Source organism: Cyprinus carpio, chromosome B2 (assembly GCF_018340385.1).
Source record: "Cyprinus carpio isolate SPL01 chromosome B2, ASM1834038v1, whole genome shotgun sequence".
NCBI lineage: Eukaryota > Metazoa > Chordata > Actinopteri > Cypriniformes > Cyprinidae > Cyprinus > Cyprinus carpio.
This window is the reverse complement of record NC_056598.1, coordinates 32,241,668-32,264,363: the sequence shown is the minus strand read 5'-3', so window position 1 is coordinate 32,264,363 and position 22,696 is coordinate 32,241,668. Positions and strand designations below refer to the sequence as shown.

Here is a 22,696-nt window from a genome sequence, read left to right as displayed (position 1 = left end):
GATATTAAGTACATTTCATTAAGTAACATTTCACAACACAGCTCATAAAAAAATTGGATTAATCAAATCATATAATATAAATAAGAATAATAAATACGTTGGAGACTTGTTTTTGAGATATATAAACGTCCATTTTCCTTTGAAAGCCAAAACAATTAAAAAGAAAACACAGTTCATACCCACCAAGGTTGTAAAATTTAAAGATTTTTTAAACCTAGCCTATTATCAGGGTGCACAGCTAGTACATTATAGTAGATTTCATATATGTTGTTCAAGATGGTCAAAAAGTACAGAATTTTGGCAGCACAGCAACACGAAAAGATCCAATGGTACAGTATACTAATATTAATTATTTCATATTATATTATACTGGTATAATTACCACTGATGTGTTTGTTTAATTTATAATTTGTGATTCCCTGATCAGCAGAATAACAGAAATGGCTAAAGGCTTTCAGATGAAGCATAACAAAGCATACTCTAATATGTGTAGGAGACTGACAGGGTTTGGATCTCTTGCACGACAGCAGCATGCTGCTCGACAGCGAACCCATCCATCACGATGGAAGCAGCGCAGCAACGAACTGAAGCTCTTTAATAAACGCATCTCTCTATAGCAGGTGAACAGCAGGCCGTGACTTCATGCTTGATGAAGAGTGTTTAGTGGTTGGATGAAGTGACGTGATCCAAGCAAGCAAAGAAACCGCCCAGCTTAAACCTACGGCTTCCACCAATGATTGCCAGAGCCAAATGGAGCTTATCAACCAATCAGGCCGCGATTCGGGCATTATTAAGCTTAAATTTGAAATATCAAATCACGTTCAGATGCTCAGTTCATATGACAAGCTACTAAAACATCAATAGATGTCAAATCCCTGAGTTTTTACACATAGGTTATTAGTTGGAGAGAAGTTGACTCATGTTATCATAAAAGCAATTTCAAAGCACAAAGAAAGCAGAAAAAAGCTACAAGCAGTTTCTATGGAGGGCAGCTTTCCGAGACCGAGCATATATAACAATTAAACATTTGAAAATCATTCACTGAGACAAAAGACCCAGCTACACTTTTCCTGAAAATAATCAACCACAGAAAAGTCACATAGAATATATAGAGAAACAAACATTGGGTGTATTCAGAGTGTTCCCTCCGGTCACACACAAGGCGCCTCTGGAGGTTCCTCAGAAAACAAAAATCCCAGTGTAAACGCACTTCTTAGCCACCATGTTTCATCATATTAATGGCTGCATGCTCACGGATGCTGCCATCAGCATTCCCTGTGCAAATAAAAAACTACTAGATTTGCTACAAAGGCCCAGACCAGCCCCAGGTGATGACAAACACACATTTACTTGCATTTTTTAGTTAGTGTTAGTAGGCTATACATTCGGTCCAAAATTTGACAAGTGGCGGTAAATAAAAATACAAAGGAGATCAGTTTAATTCTGATTAACCTTATTAAGAAGTGCAACATGTAAGTATGAAAATATTGGGATCGAGAACACAATGCATCCTCCCTGCTTTTTGTGAGAAGTTAAGTGTAAAGACCAGAAACAACTTTATTAAGCAAGTATCGCGAATGCTGGCTGCAAGCGTTTAGGCCAGGCAGGTGTTAATAGCTTATAGCAAAGGCAAGGATGCGACTTCATCCATTGGATGCATTGCAAAATGTGTTGGCACACATTTAATACAGTAAAGTACGTCCCACCATTTAAGTGCTCACAGCTGAAAATTGTTCATATACTATATATATATGCCCTGCGGTGAATTACACTATTATTTGTAACAAACATGCATGAAAAGAATAAACATAGATATTGATTAAGAAATACAAAAAATACTATCAAGTTATATTTCTGCCAGGGAATGCGAAAAATGAAGAAGTTAATGGCAAACTTTTTAACTCTCAATACTGATTTTCTGAATTTCTCATGTATTTCTGAGGAAACTCGGAATTGTGCAGTTCTTTCAGAACGTTAACTTGCAATTATTAGAAGTCAGAATTGCAAGATGTAAAAACTCAGAATGAAAAAAAAATTGCGATGAGATGTCTTGACTTCGGACCTCCAAAAAAAGGTGTCTCGAATTGTCAGATATAAACTTCGCAATTGCCAGCGAACAATGAGTTGTAGAGATAAATGATGTCGTAATTATCTTGTCACATTTTTTATTCGGTGGGAAGAAATAAGTCTTAAATAAAAATGTGGTAGGTTTGCACGTTTAATGGCTGTAAGACTATTTATGGCTGGCAAATATTTCTCCGAAGTTTGCCCACAATTGGCACAGTAAATTTTTTGGACCCTGCAAAATCAAATGACAATCAAAAACAATACACATAGCCTTGTGAAGCCATCGCGGGATATACCCCGTAAACACCCCCTGCCCCACGGTGCAGAGACAAGGAGATATGTGGAAGCCAAGAAGATGGGAACGGAAGGTATAGATTCAAGGTGTTTATGAGCAGCATTGAGGGTGATTCTGCTAGAGAAGGAGAGAGGTAAGGGCATCTTGGCTCAGCCGGGTGGTAGCTCATGTGGGAATATGCATTGCTTTATGGTATGGAAGTATTTCCGGAGATGTAGCCCTGCAGCATACTGCATATTTTTGGCGAATGTAGTACAACAAGGTCATCCAGGGTAGTCCATGCATTCCGAAAATTCATGTACATACAGCCAAAAATAGCACAAATAATATAGTGTTCTAAAAGAAAAACTAAGTGGGTCAGTTAATACTGGTGAGGGAGTGTTGTTCTGTGATGTCTGCTGGACTTGTTCAACTGCCTGCATGCATGCTGAAGGTTATAATGTCAAATGACTTAAAAGCACCAAAACATCTTTTAACTCGGGGTGTCCGTTTTTGTCTCCTGCTGGTAACTCCCATTAATCGTTCAATAACAAAAAAGATAGAAATATCACTGATTCAAGGCACTGCATAACCATTTGCAAGTCAAATACTCTGCATACAGATCCATTTAAAAAGATCTAAAGCAAGTCGATCTCCCTTCTATCTGTCAGTTGGGGAGTTGTTTCGGTTTAAGATGAGAGTCATGCCACCCAAATTAGTTGAATTGCTTCTTTTGTGGTGCATTTGCGGGACTCGATATATGATACATGAAGATGCAGAGAATCAATATAAAGGTGTATGCTTCTCAAAAAAAGGACTTTTAAATGAGGAAGCAGCAAGAGGAACAAAGGAAGTGCATGTCATGTGATCGCATGTGACGGCACCTGAATAAACAAGTAAGAAAAGTTCGAGTTACACATGACCTACAACTGTAATTCTGGTCCCCATCCGCTTCCAGTTCCCGATGGCGACTCCATTGACATGAGGTAACTTGTGGAAGGAAGCTGCACGATTCCGGTGATGTTGGTGCATAGTGGAAAGTTCATCAACGCGGTCCCTTATACCCTCCCCTAGGTGGTCCACTTTGTCCATGAATTGCTGGAGTTCCGAAGGAAACCCTCATGCGAGTGTTATGGTATCCACACCTGAGAGTCCGTTTCCGATTCATGCAGAGCCCCCATCGCCTCTGACTTGCCAGCCGTCTGCAAATAGGTCCCCTCCCAGGACCACCAACCTACCCTTCGCTGATCAGACTGTCCGTATCCGTGATTGAGCCGCTCCAAAAAACTGTTTTTTTACCAAGCCTCTCAGGCGTCACGCCTGACATTGTGGAGCAGTCTCCCTGTCTTCCGCGTCTTCCGCTGGGCCAACTCGGTCACTCCCAGTTTCACCAGTATCCTGAGTTGTTTCTCTCTCTCTCCACTTGACACTCCCAGAATGTGCTGTTTTTTCTCAAACAGTCATCAGAGTCGCTTTCCCCACCAACAGTAACCTTCACTTTTGGGGTGGAGCAGCAGTAGCCTGGCTGTCTCATCCTCGTCTGCTTTCCCTTCGGCCCAGCATCGCTATCCACATCACTATCCCTTGGGCTACTGGTGCGTATCCCCAATGTGTGCCGCCAGTTCACAGCGTTGCATGTTAGATATTAGCACCCGGTTTCCTCGTACTGTAGCTTCATCACTTTCCCACTTAGCTCGTTGATTTGGAGTCTTGCGGTTTTTAGCTCCTCCTGCCATGTGGCACCACTCCCTGCTCCCCGTGAAACCATGACCTCCTCCGTTACCAGTTTTGAGCATGCCACCATTTTCCACCCTCGGCTCCCTCAGACTCCCGGTCAGCTTGGCTGGGTCCAAAGTTGAAGCGGTTGAGCTCAGACCGTCATTTGCTTGTTGTGGTCCTCAATCTCGGAGATGGAGCGCCGCAGCAGCTCAGCCTCCTCTTCCACAAACGTGCAGTGTCGCCGCAGTTCACCAGCCTGCATGTGTGTCCGAAAAAAAGAAAAAGGGTTGCACACCGGGGGGCCGGCGCCCAATGCGCAGATTCCAGGGCATCGCCACTATATGGTGAGGTAGGGGACACTCGAGAAGGGTTTCGCGTCCAAAGCAGTCCCTCTCATATTGGCAGCGTAGGTCTTCGTTTTTCCGTCCTGAGTCCCGCGGTTTTCCAACCTCCAGCTCTACGATCTTCTTCCTTCCCAGAATGTTGCTTCCTCTTCCACCAGTTTTGAGTCGTAACCGCAACTCGGCTTCCCGAGAGGTGTGGGGGCCTCCACCGGTCACCTCCGCCAGGGGCAAAAGGGGCTGGTCCACATCGCCGGAATACTGATTATACTTCTGCAATTCTTGTTCCAGTTCATCCTTCTCACGGCCAAGGTTTGCCATCTTTTTACGCATAAGAGACGATTCTTCCTTGGCAAACTGTAGCTGACAGCGCAGATCTGCACTGTCCTCCTGGAATAAAGAAAGCATGTGAATGTAACGGGCAATCCATTTAGTTCAAAATGGCCAAAATTGTATAAGAACAATCAACCTGGACACATATAAAAATTCCTGTTAGTCTTTATTCTTCTGTAGGTTCCTGATCTATATTCCAACACGTATTGTAATTTAGCATATTTGTGTTGTTCTGTGCATGCTTTAAAATAAATGTTTCCAAGGGGAGGTTTCGAAGCCATGCCATAGCAGAACCATTTTGGGTTCCCCAAAGAACCTTTCAGGGAACAGTTCATAAAATAACCATTTTTTATGTGAATATCTTAATCTAAAGAACCTTTTTCAACTATAAAGAATGTTTTATGCACCTGTAAATTTTCTTAATGGAACCACAGATGCCAATAAAGAACCTTTATTTTTGACTGTATATGGCTTGATTTGGATGGAATTGATCTTTGTATTTCTTTGGTACTCACCTGAGTTAAAGACCGTCTTATCTTTGCAGGGCTCTCTACTGCCTCGCCTCCGCAGAGCAGTCTGAAAGACAAATAGAAGACAGGGCATATTAACAAAAATGTGAAAGTTAGCAACTTCTGAACATCTTCATTTCAGTTACCAGGCACAGAGAAGGATTCAGAAAAAAAACTAAAACATTCTGAATAATATAAAAGCAGCATCTGATTTGAACACAGCATCAATCATGAATATCAAGCTTAAGTCGTTGTCCTTATGGTGGATCTACTACTGCTGTCGGATTCCGAATTTCTTCTTCGTTTTAAGTCTCAGAAAAAAACATAAGAAATCAACACGTTAATGCATAACAAATAAACTGGCAATGGGATTTGCAGATTTTCAGTTGTTAAAGACAACTTCTTGAACTAAAATGCAGAGAATAAACAATGTTGTGCATGCTAGTTGCTAGATGCAATGCCCCCCACAATGCTAGATTTTTTCCTCAGTTTCATAGCTGGATGTTCAACTTAAAGTGCCGTTCTTTTGCACTTTTCCAAAATTTTTAAATATAACGTTCAATTGAATGTAATGCAGCATATATGAAATAAGGACGAACCAAGACAGTAGCCAAGCAGTAACCAAAGATTAAAAATTTAAATGACTGCATGTGGCGTAATACTGTATTAATCCAGCCAGCACACTGATTGGACAGGTTGTTGCAATAATATGATAGACAGCAAATCTGTGTAGGGTGAAATCATGCCACATGCACAAGGATGAATCACAAAATTACATTCTCAGTGTTGCCACAATAGGCACTATAGCAGACTTCAACATAAACTGTCTTCTATTTTCATTTCTGTCTCCTTCAGAATAAGCTACTGTCATGGTGGAGCAACAGTTTTTGAAAAGAACTGTACTCAGCAGGTTAGTTAAAGTCAATTATAGCTAGCTACCAGAAATAAGAACACATCCAATTTATTTTGCTATACGAACCATCGGCTGACAGCATATGATCTCTTACTTAAATCAAGAAGTTAGAAGGTAAACTTTGCCCTCCTTACTGATAGTTCTGGTTCTATCTTGATCATACACCGAACTTAAATAGCTGCTGCTGATGGCTTGAATCATTTATGGCCAGACAGATGGAAAGTGTGAGATGGGCACAGGAGAGGAGGGAGTTTGAAACTTTTTTATCAACACACAGCAACAGTGTGAGAGAGCATGGATACGACTCCAACATAGGAGGAGATGAGTGATGTCATATTTATGTGCATGGGCTTGAGTGAGTCTGCAATATGGTTACAATTTCCCATTCACGAGTTCTGACGCACTCCAATGCAAGTCATCACCACTAGTTGCCACACAAGCATCAAATCACCACAACCAGCAGGAAAAAATGGACATTTCTAAGCACATGCTTCAATCAAAACATTACTATTACTATTCGCTCACACTTAGAGTTAGTGATTCAAACAAACTTCTCAGATTACATTGAAGGTTTAGTGCATAACTCAAGACGTAAGTAACGATTTTTTCAAAATTGTGTAATGCATTTTACATTACAATTTAGGCATTTGGCAGATGCTTTAATCCAAAGTGACTTTTGTTGCTTTTTGTTGCTTAATAAAGGTTTTGTATACTTTTTGAATCCAAGTGACCTTGCAAGCATCTACAATACGTTAGCAAACTGCATAGCAATGCCTTAACATGCGAAAACCGGATGCTCAGAACATCTTAGTAGCCACATTGAGGTGCCATGGAAACCACCCAGAACAGAATTATCATTGTGGCAATGACTTTTGCAATTGACAGAGAGACTGCACATGGTTTGCATGACACACAACAGCTTAATTTAACACAGAAATGCATTAATGCTTTATCCACAAAACACTCTGGGACTAATTCTCTCTCATCCCTTGCTAGCATACATATAAAGTTTAAAAACATGCATAAAATCTGCAACAGTAATGCCATGCCTCTGCTCAGGAGGTAACTTTAATGAAACACTTCTTCTACTGAAACAGATAAACACTGGGATATTTTATAACATGCATTTCCTCTGTCTTCCTCAGTTTCTCTGTCCCTCTTACATTTGCACGATTACCTAATTGGAAAGGCATGTACAGAGCGCGCCAGTACTCTGTTTCCTGCGTGCATGTGTTTCCTACAGACTTATGTAATGTAACGGGTATAAACATAGTAAACAATGCCTGATTAAAAAAACAAAGCTTGCCGAAAACCCAAACTGAACCCTTGCAGTTAAAACCACACGATATGCTCTCACATGCAATTTGATAAAATTACTCAGAAAATACACCTGAAAAAAAAAGAAAGAAAAAAAAAAATTCATTTAATTTAAAAATATATTACAATAGAAAGATGTTATTTGAAATTGTAATAATATTAAATTGTTTTCATAATATTAATGTTTGTTATTGTATTTTTGATGCAATAAATTCAGCCTTTGGTGAGCAGAAGAGGCTTCTTTCAACAACTTTAAAATGTTGCCCCAGAACCCCAAACTTTTAGTGTCTATATAGGTTAATTCTGGATTTGTATCGCACAATTCTGACTTTTTTTGCAATTGATGAGAACTAAAGTAAGAATTGCAAGATAAACTCAGAATAAAAGAATAAAAATCACAAGATGTAAAACTACAAAATATGCAATAAAAAATACGTGCGAGATATAAAGCTTGATATTCTGGCTAATAACTTGTCAATTGTGAGATACAGATTCACAACTCTGGGAAAAAGGTCAGAATTGTGAGATTTTGGTTTTCTTTGTCTGGTAGAAACAAAGCTTGAATGTTGTTGATAGATCATTCATCATCAATTATTTTTGCTCTTTTGTTTCACTGTTGGTGTGGAAGGTGCATTTTTAAATGGTGTAATTCAATGAAGTTGCATTTGGTTAGCCTTAGTGCTTTTCTCAAGCAAATATTGTCCTGCCTTTAGAAAAATATTTGTGTTTGCAGCTTCCAAATGAAATGTTATTTTGCTCATCATCCCAAGTGGATCCTGCACACTGTGGTGGTTGAGGAGAGACCCCCCCACATGATTGTAAAGTGCTTTGAGTGTACAACAATACACAATAAAGTGCTATACTAAATGCATCATTTCATTCATTCATTCATTCTATGATGGTGAATATGTGTTTTCAAACGGGAATTTAAAAGCATTTCACCACAGAGTCTGAAATTAGACAGAAACACAAGTTACATACACAACGCTCGCTCGCTTCTAATTCAGCACACGAACACAAAGCTTCAGTCATCTGTCTCTGCTGGGCCGCAGATAGAGGTTATTCTCTTGCCCATAAAGCCAGACCTAAGCTGATCTCACATCAGAATGTGTCAACTGGTTTGGAAAGCTGACGTAGCATCTGCAGGGTCCAGGATCAGTGTTCTGAAAACTCTCTGCGTGAGGCTCGTCTCCATCTGCCGTCTCCGTCAGGAGGTCTTTGTGATGAAGCAGAATGCATTCGGTTCATTCTTTATTCAACACTCCAAAAAACACTTCAAACACACACCAATTAATGAATCTGCACAAAGGAAGAATCTGCCATTCAAGGCAGCAGGATGAGTTTTATATTTTAGCAACCAGACGCTGATTTTTTATATGCTGTGCATTTCCTCCCCCCCATTTATTTGTATATGTTTGCATACACACAAAGATACTGTATCTGTTATATGGGGAAATGCAAACATTTCAGCGGAAGCACATTGTCCGCCACAGAATAAAATATTTCTCGCAATGCCTATGAGCAATTATTCTTCCTATTTTTGAGGAGTTTACATCTAAAAATGTGGACTTTTCAGACATTTTCAGACAATTTAGAGATATAAACACAATTCTGTAGAAAAAATTCAGAAATGTGAGATATAAATTCGAGAATTCTGAGATATTAACTTGTTGCAAAGTTTTTATTTTTTTTGTATTCAAGTGGTGGAGATTGGGCTTCCATACTACAATATTGTTAACCTAATTCAGATATAATATTTAGTCAACATTTGGATTCTGCCTTATAAGGGAGCTGCCTATGTAGGCAGGAGAGGTTTTGGATCAGAGCTTTTGTTGTTTTCTTTTCCTTTTGCATGACTCACCGGTTTATAAGTGTGGGTCTCTGTAGCCTAACTGTCCTTGAAGTGGTTCTAGTTGAACATTAGCTATTACAAGAGATGTTTCCTGCTTCCTAGTTCCATGTATGCGTTCTTGCTCAATGAACACTATTGAATGCGCGGTTCTCTAATGGATGGTCAAATTTTACCATCCCACCTCACACATTTCACGTAACCTTGGAATCTGAGATGACATAAGTCTTGTACAAAACACATTTTTTTATAATGCAACAAGGCCTCTCTCAGGGCTGCTCGATATCTCTCTCTGCTAAAGGCTTGCTAGGGATGAAAACAAAAATACGATGGAACATCTCTCAAGGGCTTTTTTTTCCACAAAGACCGATGGAGATGTTTGGTTTACAGCTGATTACAACCGCTGTCTCCTCTGGATGGCGATCAGAAGTCAAACCAACAGGACCACAACGTTTATGACGACACACACACCTTAAACAGCATTCGCAATACTTCCTGCTTCTGTAGTCTGACATATTTTCACACTGAAACAGGAAAAATTCACCAAGAAAAAATGCATATTTTACAGGTGCACTAAATAATAAGGAACTTTGTATTTTCATTCCAATACAAAAAAAACCCTATATCTAAGACTATCTCTACAGATGGGTTTTATGATGATAATAACCCAATTAGTTTTTTTTTTTTTAAAGAAGCTACATTGCAGAGCAACGGAAAGCTAATTGGTTTTTTAAACACAGATGCCACGTCGAGACAAACAACCAAATACAACTCATTTGAAAGAATCAAATTTAAGACTTGTAATTTAATTGTTAAGCAACCTGAATGTTTATCTACAAACAACTCTGAGCTTTATTTTGTAATACTGTGAAATGTGGGAGACATCAGAACATCACAAACGCTGTGAATGTGTTGTTCTTAAACCCAGTACCTCATTTAGAGATCGTTATGAAATGAAAAATTCATCTGATTGTGTGCACATTTCACATCTATAAAATGAAACCTCATAATATTCAATTTTTATTTATTTATTTTTACATTTAATATTTAAATTTTTAGGCATTTTTAATATAAATGGATACATCATATACAAGTAGTATATAAAAATTTAGGTTTACAAGTCTACAAAGTCTACAAAATTTGAATGCTTACATCTGCTAAAAGTCCATTTTGTGACTCAAAAGGTCATCATTTTAGTTTGCATCTGCATACAGCAATCTTGTAGTTTAAAAAGTACATGGCAACATCATGTAGTGGGTTTAGATTTCCTAGCGAATGCATGACCCTTAAATATTACAGAAATGTTTCCTGCTTCCTCCGTGTGCCTTATGCCATGAGTTAACATTAATGATGCTTGGTTTTCTAACAGAGAGTCAAGCTATTTTCTAACATGCAAGTTAAAGATCTGGCTTGAACAATTCATCTGTGTGCATGTTTCATCAATCTCAAAAAAATATCCTAATACTTTATAACAGCAATGTGAGGGATTCGATTCCCAGGGAATGCATTAACTTAACAAATGTAATGCACTGTACGTTGCTTTGGATCTACCAAATGCATGAATGTAAATGTAAATATTGATGACCACAAAGCTAACAGTCATAGCACTAAAAGAATGCATCATTAATCAACCTAGAGGTCTGAACCCTGAAACTTTCAGATACAAGCCCAAAAACACCCTCCAACAATACAAAATCAGTCCGGGATCAGAAGCTGGTGTTTTATGTCTTTATAAATACTCGATCCATCAGAAGAGCGCTGGGCCGGTGAAGCGTTGTGATAGTGGTGTGTACTCACACCGACACGCTGACGCTGCAGACCCATTCTCCCACACAAAATACTAATGAAACAGTCTGTTATTCTCGCTCGATCTGACTGAACTCCATGAGTCAGAACAGCATGATGGAAAAAGACAGAAAGCAGAGTGATACCGACATCAAAGGAAGACCAAGCAATAACAGATTTTCTGCATTTTGTTAAGAGAACAGCAAAAACAGCAGCAATTCTCTTTGCCAGTTCATTTTGCCAGTTACATTTCTTTCTGTGGGAGTTTTTTGCTGTGAGCGCTTACTCACACGTCACATGTAGCTTCTAGTGTAATGGATGTGTTTGATGACACGGTTGATGTGTGGGAATAGATAAACTGGACTGAAAAGCCAGAGGGGTCTGAAATATGCCAAACCCTCTTATTTACTGTTCGTACATTACAAAACTCAAGAGCAAAGGTGATTTAGACTCTGAGAAACACTCAAAGGCAATGCAATGTAACATCACTTACTATGCATCAATTATGTACAGTTTGCATGCGTGTCTATAATAAGATGATCAGTGTGGTTCTCATTCGTAATATGCACGAAGCATGCATGCTGAAGTGAATGTTCTAGTGAATGTTAAGAGCTAGATGCTAATGCTAACGTGCAGACACAAAGTATTCTCTAGGTTTTGTGACTGCCTGTTAGCATTAGCATCTACGGGTAGCTCTACTGGTTCTGGCTAAATTTAACCAGGATTCAAAAAGTGATCAATAACTAATAAAAAACAGCTTCTGTGTAACCACTTGGATTTGTTTGGAAATGCATACTACTGTAGAATACCTACCGTAGAAGTATGCACAATTAATGCATAAAATGCATACTAAATGTGCAGATTCACTACCAGGAGAGCTTACTTGTGCAAGACACTGTATACCACAATTCAATGCACGTTGATGCAACCTTCAATTTTCTAGTGTGACCATTTCTCTAGTGTTTTTCTATAAGCCTACTTGGGTAGCCTTGTGCAGTCTAATTACATTATGTAATTGTTTTAAAAAATAACAATTCGTATTAAAATGAGGTATAACTCATTTAGATGATAGTTTGTGTTTGTGTGTGTGTGTGTGTGTGTGTGTGTGTATAACACTCATGATATATATTATAAGTATTTTATTTAAATGTAAAAAACACATTATATTATACAAATATAGCATTTTTTAAATATATACATTAATTTATTTACTATATATATTAACACGCACACGCACACACACACACACACAAACTCATTAAAAAACACCACAATTTTATTCAGCATCAAAATTTGTAATATCCCCCCCCCCCCCAGCATATATTTTTATTTTACATATATTTATCTTACTATATTTTTTATTTAATGTAAAAGTTAAATATTATGAAAAAATATATAATTTTAAAATATTTTACAATATATATATATATATATATATTGATATATATGTATGTATATATATATATATATATATATATATATATATATAAATACATATATATATATATACAGTATAAAGATTTACAGCATACAGTATGGTTTTCATATACTACAATTGCAGTATCTAGTACACACTATAAAGTTTGCCAATGTTCCATTCCAAACACAGCCCATAAATTCTCAGTAACTAGTCTGATCCCATTAGCATTGTGTATATGATGATAAGACATGTCCGCTGTTTGTAAGGGAGAATCCTCTAAGCTGCTATCTCTGTCTGGGGATTCTGTCGGGAAAAAGTCAGGGACCCTGTGTGTATTAACCATGCCCACATGGGCCGCGCACACACTCCCAGAGGGCGTTCTAGACACACACCACAAGCCTTCTCCATCACACTACAGCGACGTGTCAAAACACAATGGAAGCTCTTTTAAGCTCTTCATTTGGCTAAAGAGATGCGGTGGTCTCTGGAGAGTTGGGAATGTGATTGTGGTGTTGTGTGGTTGAGTTGAGGACGGATTTGTATGTGTCCAGCTGGTTAATGAGAGGCTGTTCTTTGCACTCAAAGACAAGTCCTCTCGTCTCGCTGGGTTAGTGGGTTCCCTATTGTGAGTGGTTAATAGGGGGGGCGGAGCCTGTAGTCAGAGGCGTCTGACACGGGGCAGCTGGTGAGAGATTACCTCTGTGCTCCCTCAGCTGATGTCTTCAACAAACACCCGCTTCCCAGTGAATCTGGTTAGCGCACTGAATGGAGGACAGAAGCTTACAACACAGAGCAAATTTAAGATGCATTTATTATAATAAACTTGCCTACTTGTCTCTTTCAAGATTTTGTACATTTTCCAAAGCGAATGAAAAATATGCATTGCTTTATATGATTATATGCATTAAATGTTATTATTATATCATTTCAGTTTTATATATTATAAAAATGTGATTATTTGTACATTATGTATGTGATACCACACACCACACACACACACACATTATATAACTATATACACACACACACACATTCACAGTATCACAAAAACCCATGATCCTTCAGAAATCATTCTTATATGCTGATTTTATTATCAGTTGCTGGAAACTGTTGGTGTGCGTATTATTTTTTGGGAACCTGTGTTACTTTTTTCAGGATTTCTTTAGATGAATAAAAAGTTAAAAGAAGAAGAGCGTTTATTTAAATAGAAATCTTTCCATAACAATATACACTACATTCCAAACAGTAACAATTTATATATAAAGTATATAATTACAAGTATTGTATTGCATAAATATATAAAAGTTTATAAACCTGTTTAAAGTAGGTTATATAAAAAATATATAAATCTACAAATTTATAGATATAAATATATATTTTTAAAGTGCAATACATGTTTTTTAATCGTAAAAATCTAGAATTAGTATATATATATAATGATGAAACAAGTATTAAGTGATGAAAAGCAATAACAAAATCTAATCTATAAAAATGTTTATATTGTTTTATATATAGTAAGTAGTAATAAATTATACAAAATTATATACAATTATTTAAAAAAACCATTTAAGTAATTATGAAAACTAGTTATATACATATTAAAATGTAAATATATACATTGATACATTACAATATATACATAATATTTACAAATCTTTAAAAGGTTCTTCGTGATGCATATTATAGTGAATTAGCCTATCTTCAAAGCTAAAATATAACAATAAAGAGAGCTTTATGTCCGATTTGAAACGATCGATGAGGTCACAAGATATATCAGCTTGACTTTTACAGCAGTTTTGAATGTTTGTCCGATCTGGTTAATGACATCCGTTTGCTCTCAGCGTGACAACGGCACCTGCTCCTGCCACAAAACAAAGAAAACAAATCAACACGCTCTTGTTTCCTTGAGCATAGTCTAGTTTAAGCTTTGGCATTGTCATTTCCGTGGGCCTGGTTAGAGGGCCGCATCATCTGAAGCTAATAGACTAGCAGGCGACATGAACAGGATGGAGTCCCCTGGACCACTGAGGTCTCGTCAACCTGAAACGCTCCTGCTGCTTGACAAGGTTACTAAACACAAGGGAAGGTGAGCTGTGTTAACCTGTCCCATCGCTTCTCTAGTTATATCTTATATTCTCCTAATGCTAAGTATTAAGGCGACATGGGGTTGGTATTGACATACATGATATCTCTAATAATGCAGTTTGTTGAGACGTTACAGAACAGATTACAGATGATGCACGGTATATCATGGGCTAGCGACGCACTGGTAGATATAAAACCACTGTTAAAATGTCAATAATGGTGTGTTTGTCACTGTCATTCTCACAATGATGCTCTGTTTCCTGAGTCAGACTTTTTCTCTCAGTGCCAGATACTATGAAGTAGTTTTTGTCCACTCAGTGGAGGAAGGGCAGGGTCTGTAATAATGTCTAGTTACAGCTCCTCTAACACTGCGTTTCATCTCTCTCTTTTCAAACCGCTTCTCTCACAGATGTAAGCTGAAAGGGTAAATGCAGTATAAAAATGATGCAAGAAAGGTTGTTTTGAGTGGCTTGCTTTCACACAGAACACTGGTATCCCATAAATGCAATATGTTTGACCTTCCACTGCCGCAGTGACAAATGAACCAAAGGTGAAATATCAAATGTGTGATTGTTAACATGTAACACGAATCAATTAATCCTGTTAAGCCTGATAATAAAGGAACAGTTTATTGAGGTTTCAGGCAAAAATATTTAAAAAAAAATGCATGTGTTTTCTGTTTCAAATTGACCCATTAGGCTTTTATAACTTATATTGCCTGATATAAGTAAGAATATGGGGAGAGGCAGCTCAGTTTTATCAGAGGCCCAAACTGAGCAAAGAAATTAGAAATTCATACACTAAATACTGTTTTACAGGGTTTAAAAAATGCATATGAGCAAAAAGTGATTTAATTGTTGCAAAGGCATATGTTTAAAGCAATACAAAACCTAAATGCATAATGAAAACGTATTTATTTAAACTTTCAGATCTCTTAAGAATTAAGGCTTTTCAAAAATGGCATTCCCTTCAACCAAAAACAATGCCACCAGCTGAATTAATCATGCATAATACTGGTTTTATGACAACACTGTTGCATACTTGTTGGAGCATATATTCTGCAAAAAATATTTTACAAAAACCAGAGAAAAGATATGAAAGCGATTAAGAGTGTTGCGAGTCAGTCACACACACATACCGTATCTCCCACCAAAGAAATGTCACACACACTCAATATAACAGTCCCGGAAAACGAGTGCACACGTTGCTTTATTTTTTAAAAAATGCTAATGCTAGGCGCTAACATCTGAACAGAACCTGCGAACGTTTCTTTGAATTGGAGACAGAATTTAATTAACGGCCCACAGCAATGCTTTGATAAGCGGCACACTGCTTTGAAGATTAACTGCGTTGAGTATTTTTGTTTTTACCCTCTTCACACTGAGATCCAAAGCCATTTTGCCAAACTGGGACACTTGTTCATTAATGCTGAATTCAATTATTTTGTGCTTTCACAAATGTGACAATTTAACTTTGAAAGTAACTCGACCTTCATGCACGCTTTCTTTAGAGATCATTAACAAAGTACCATATTAACATGGTTTTTGGACATGTATTAGGGATTTATGCTGCCTTACAATAATATATGAATGCAAACATTTCTAGCTAAGCAAAACATACCTAACAAATACAAAAATAAATAAATTAATAAAAAGGAGGCAGCAATCAAAGATTATATAAATAATATTTTAGAAATAAAGTATTATAAATAATATTTATAAATAATAAAAACAATATAAAATTATATAAAAATAAATAAATAATTAAATAAATAAAGAGTTTATTTTCATATTAATATCCATAGGGTACATTTTTGTAAAGGTGTTTTAAAAATCATTTTAATAAATATGAAATAATAATTAAAAAACACAATACAATGGTATTACCATTATAGTAGTTGCTATATATATATATATATATATATATATATATATAATAGATATATATATATATTATATATATTATATATATATATATAATATTGAATATATAAAATAAAAAAATATATATTATTTATTATAAGTTTATATTCATGTTAATAGCATAACATTTTTGTAAAGGTAGTAATAATAATTTTAAAATCACAATTTAACAATAATTAATAATAATAATACAAATAAAATAAAAATATTTAATAACATTAAAAATTAATAACAAAAAAAAGAAAAGAAAAAATAGCTGTCTTCATGGCAAAAGGTTAAATGAAGTAAAATCCTGTTCTTAGAAGTATCATCTCAATACATGTAAATACTGTAACCATTTAGTACCACTGTATATATCAAAATTCCATAGTCTACCCATCTGATGCCATACTGTACTGTGATAGGGCCTTGTTTTGTAAGCAAAGACTCTGTTACACCAAAGAAACTGCCTGATTCAGATGTTGAAGAGAAAACTAAACAGAAATATTAAACTGGTGATATTGAGCACACTATTATATGTGTGGATTGGACTGAACATGCACACAGTGTCTAATCTATTTAGCTTGAATCTTTTTTTTTTTTTACCTCTAAGCAAATCAGCGAAGATTATAAGAGCTGTGCAGAGCGCTCATCTCCTTCAAATATATAAACACAGATATAAAGACAGACAAAATAAATATGCTGCTTCAAATATTACATATTCATCCACCATGAAAACACACACACTTCTTTTATGGCTCTTCATGGTCCTCAGCTAGATGATGTGTAATGCAACTCAGCTGAAAAGATCATGTACTGTATATTCAATGATGCCAGATTCACATTAAATTTTGTTAAAGATTTAACAAAGAACTAACTATTTCGAGTCTGTTGGATCATCTTGAATGGCCTGAGGGTGAGTAAATTTTCAACAAATTTCATTTTTGGGTGAACTATTTCCTTTAATAATATATGAAAAGAGCTTCTGTGAACATTTCTTTGCAATGCAACAATTGGCTGTGTGAATTTATGTTAAAGAACAAATACTCAAAGAAATATATTCTAAAATGTTCTCAGATGAAACTAGGTTCAGAAATGCTAATTCTCCCAGTTTTTGGGGCGACAAACCTGATCAGCTCCATTATATGCCTTTATACCACATAATAACATTTAACAGAATCCTCTGAAACCAGGTTGAAATACAGGTAAACATTGTTAGAGCACCATTTCATTTGCATGCTGATCTATCTGAACAACAGTCTAAAGCACGTTCTGGACGTGTGTCGGAAGTGCGGTGCATTACAAATGACAGGCGGTCATTAGTGACCCGCAGCACACGAAACGACTGAACTGTTTACAAAAACCTCCATAAGCTGATGCCATATCACAGCCTGACAGATATAAACCCATCTGAGAGCCCCTCTCTCTCTCTCTCTCTCTCTCTCTCTCACTTCCTCTCCTCCCCCGTGAGGCAGGAATCTGCCAGGAGGTTTCATAACAGGCAGCTCAGTTGGATTAATTCTGGTCGGGGTGCCAACCCCACTGCAGGAATCAGAGCAGACAGCAAACAGCCTGGACACCAGCGATAGCACACACAAAACATTTCCATACAAAGACAGCAAAAAGCGTCCTAAATTAACTTGCATTTAAATAAGTGAATTGAAATATTTTTATTGACCGATGAAAAAAATAATAATTTCATGGGGATTTTTTTTTTGTTTATATTTGGATCTGTACATAGATTAAAAAAGAAAGGGTATTTCTATGACCATTAAGATTTGTTTTTAACACATTTCCCCAAAAAAATTCTCAATACCCAAAATGCAAAATAATATATTAAATATAATAATATATATTATAATTAATTTTCTATGTAATCATATTATAAATTTTATATATATATATTATATATATATAGATACACACACACACACACACACACACACACACACACACACATATATATAGTACTGCTTTTAATTTATAGTGAAATTTAATGGTGAACCTGTGGGAAAAAAAATAGTGTAATACAATATTTTTTTATAAATCTTAGAAAAATTATGGAATTATTCTCAGAAAAAAAAACCTATCAAACACATCTTACATTAATGCAAATCTGGGTGGAAAAATTGTGTTTGATTGTTATGAAAATAATGCCACAATTAATGTAAAAATATCAAATTTTTCTTAAATATACAAGGCATAATTTCTTTAATGCAAGTTATATTTCTTATTTCATCTATGAGTCTATCTTATTGCTTAATTATCAACTATGTTGCGATTCCTAAATATGATCAATAGCTTTACTCACTTGCCAAAATCATATTTTACTCACGTTTAATGTTTGCAAAATGCTTAATTTTGATGCTAAATATTAATATTGAAGGTTCAGTAAAACAAAACACAATGACAAATAATAAGAACAAGAAAAGCAGACAAACTCAAGACAAAATGTCACTCAAGAAACTGCAAACATAGCAGTTCAAGCCACTATTGATATCTACAGACCACAAGAATCGCACCAAACAGGGCAGCATTATATTATAAAGCACAGACGTGTGAAAACTATGTACTTGGAGAATCCACCCGTCCTGAACTGAGATGACATTGAATGCTTTATTTTTAGTTCAGAATGGTTCCTTCAGAGCCAGATCAGTATTTAGATACTTAGAGCGGAAAACAGCATCCCGTCTGCCCAGCTTTACCACATTCCAATCGGTTTAGTGTGTGAACGAGTCATCCAAACCTCTGCCATGCGTGTCGTGCAGGTAGAAAATAAAGGTGCTTTGAAAAGATCTCACTGATCAAGAGTCACTGTATACTGTATTTACTCTTCTTGAGTTGCTATATGATTCTTTGGATATTCAAAAAAAAAAAAGTCAAAAATAATGCATGTTCAAATTAATGTTTCCTTTCATTTCATTCCTTCATTTGTTTTATATAGGATATATATATATATATATATATATATATATATATATATATATTATATATATATATATATATATATATATATATATATATATATATATATGTTTTATTTTTTATTTTAATTTTTTTTTATGATTATTTTGCATTTTGTATTTAGTATTTAAATGTATTTAAATATATTTTAATTATTTGATATATATTTATGCATATATGTATGTTTTGGTAATAAATAATAATAAATAATATGGTTTTAAGATATACATCATCCAACATTTTGAAATGTAATGACATCTACAATGAGAAACAATTTAAACAAACACGCTTTCTAAAGAATAATGTGCACCAATAAATCGTTCACATTAAGACCAGGAATGTATATTAAAAAGCAAATAGCGTCAGTTTTGATTTCATGTTGACTTTAATATTTCAACAATTTTAACATCCAAAGCCGTTAACGTCGAGTCAAGGTTGGCATTCCCTTTAAACTGAAGATGGAAAAGCACATAAAGTTAATAGAACATGGCAGTGTGCAAGAAACTGCATGATTCTCCATTTCATCCACATCTAATGCTTGTGTGGGGCGAAGGGAGGCATGGGAAAATGAAGGGTATGGTGTGATGAACGCTGAAAAAGTGGAGCTAGACGTTTTCTGGGGCAAACCTCCAGAGAGACGCAGTATAGCTCTCAAAGAGCTAACACCCATTTCAATGCTTTCTCTCCTTCGCACTCATTATATCTGCCCTTGTGTGTGTTTACCTTTCCAAAATACATGATAAATATTAATACAAAAATAAAACCCATAAAGGCTGACTGATGTGTTTTTAAAGGAACAGTTCACCCAAAAATGAACACCACACTTTAATTCTGCTCAAAAAAAGCAGCGTGAATTTTTCTGTTCCACAAGAAAGGAAAGAAAGCCATACAGGTTTCAAACACACACAAGACGAGAATAAACAATGACAGAATTAAAATTTTCAGATGAACCGTTCCTTTAAGAAGATTTGTGTTCCCCCCCAGGGGGATGTTTTTACAATGCAGCAGATCTCTGAGAATCAGAGGGGATTCTGGGATACCAATGCAATGATTCCACTGTTGTTCTGTGATCCTCTGCTGTTTGAACTGCAAATAACAAGAGTATAGTGTACGCACATACTGTGCATATTTGTAAAGTGGCTTTAAAATCGGACTAAATCTGAAAAAGACTGTGTAAAATTGGCGATATAGGCAAAAATAAACGCTCACCAATTCTGCATTTATTTGATCAGAAATACAGTAAAATTAAGAAATATTACAATTTAAAATAGATTTTCTCTGTGTGAATATATTGTAATAATGTAATTTATTCCAGTGATACAAAGATGAATTTTCAGCATCATTACTCTAGTCTTCAATGTCACATGATCCTTCAGAATTCATTCTAACATACTGACATGTGCATCACATCCGGATTTACTCTCCTCCACACTGCAGCAGCATTCATCTGCATGTACAGACGGCTCTACCCATGACTCAGTCTTTCCAGATTAGTTTCAGAATAAACCTGACCAACTCCAGAGTAACTACTCAGCATCCGATTACAGAAAGAGCGACCCCTACGGCCTCTCATGCATTAATGCACAGGACAGCAGGCTTCAAAGTGAAGCATTTGAATGTATTCATCCATACTTCAAAGCAAGTCACAGTACAGTCTTATTCAACAAAGGTGTGATACGCAAGCATTTACATCACATTTATACATCACATTCATTTTCTACAGTGTCTGTGATCATTTTCCATGTTTGTTTTAACTGCTTTCAAGTAATATTCTGGGTTATTTACAATTTACGCCTAATAATGCAGTCGGTTACCACAGAAAATGATTTATCATTTGATGAAAACAAGCAGTAATGCACTTGTCTGCAATACAAATAGCCAATCAAGTGCAGTAACACTTTACAATATGGTTCCAATGGTTAACATTAACTGCATTAGTTACTGTGAACTAAAAATAAATCACTTCTAAAGTGTTTATTATTCTTAATGGTAATTCTAACATTTACAAATACATTATTAAAATCAAAAGTTACTTTATGGTATTCAAAAAATCAAAACATTAACAAATAAAAAAGAAAAAAAAAAAAAAAAAAAAAACAAAACCAAAACTCACCCAATTTATAAATAAAAAATCAATAAAAAAAAAAAACAAAAACAACACATTGCAAGTGCATTATTGTAAAACTGCATTTCCCTGCTTGTTTTTACAAACTAAAGAAATTATTGCATGTAGTAATCAGCTAAAAGGATGTCCACACAAGCTACAGTAAGCTTTACGTAAACAACCCAGAATAAGAATATTCCTTTAACTGTTAAGACTACAACCACATCTCTCTGTACTTAACATGAACACCACACGTGAATAAAAAGACGCACAATCACCACACTACTTGACGAATATGCTTTTAAAGATCTCCTCTTATAAAATTCTGCCCCTCTGTGATCCAGTTCAATAAAATTGTGCACTATGCACAGGTATCTAACATGTAATACTGAAGTGTGTTGTACCTCTTTGGCTCTCTCGAGCTCGTTCTGCAGGGCCTGTTTGGAGATCTCCACCTCGATGAGATTTTGCCTGAGCTGCTCGTTTTCATCTTCTGCCCGTGTGCGCTTGTCTTCCACCGTCTCCAGTTCATTGTGCAGACGCACAGATACATCTTTGGCCACCTGTGGACAGAAGGATGCGTTTTATTGCCTTGTTTTCATCTCTTCATTAGTTATTAATGTTTACCTTATGATCTTAATACAAAACACATTTTAAGCCCCCACACGTTGTCTTTTAAAAAAAAGCACCTTGAGGTCCTGCTCCAGACCACGCAGAGAGCTCTCCATCAACGTGTCCGGTCTGAGCTACACGCAAGCTTTTCTGTTCAGTCTTGCGCAGGCGGTACTGAAGGATCCGGCAGTTCCTGTTAGAGCGGTCCAGTTCCCTGCGCAGTTCCTGGAGCTGGTACACCTCCTCCTCCAGGTAACTGTCCCTGATCTCCTCCATCTCTGCTCGCAACTCGTCCACTTCATCCTAAAGCAACCAAATCAGGATTAGAATCAGAAAGAGAATCCTGACAGAAACCGAAAGAGAATGAGAATCGGAATTGGATGCAGAAATAGAATTAAAACCAGAATTAAAATGAAGAATCAGGGTTAGAAACAGAAAACAGGATCAGAAATTGAAATCAGAACTAGAAAAAAAAAAATCTCAGTCTAGATTAGAATGAGAAT

The 22,696-nt window shown here is 36.2% G+C and overlaps 1 pseudogene; it reads right to left on the bottom strand.

Moving 5' to 3' along the window:
* Positions 1-22,696, bottom strand: part of LOC122136340 — a 51,672-nt pseudogene that overhangs the window by 25,371 nt on the left and 3,605 nt on the right.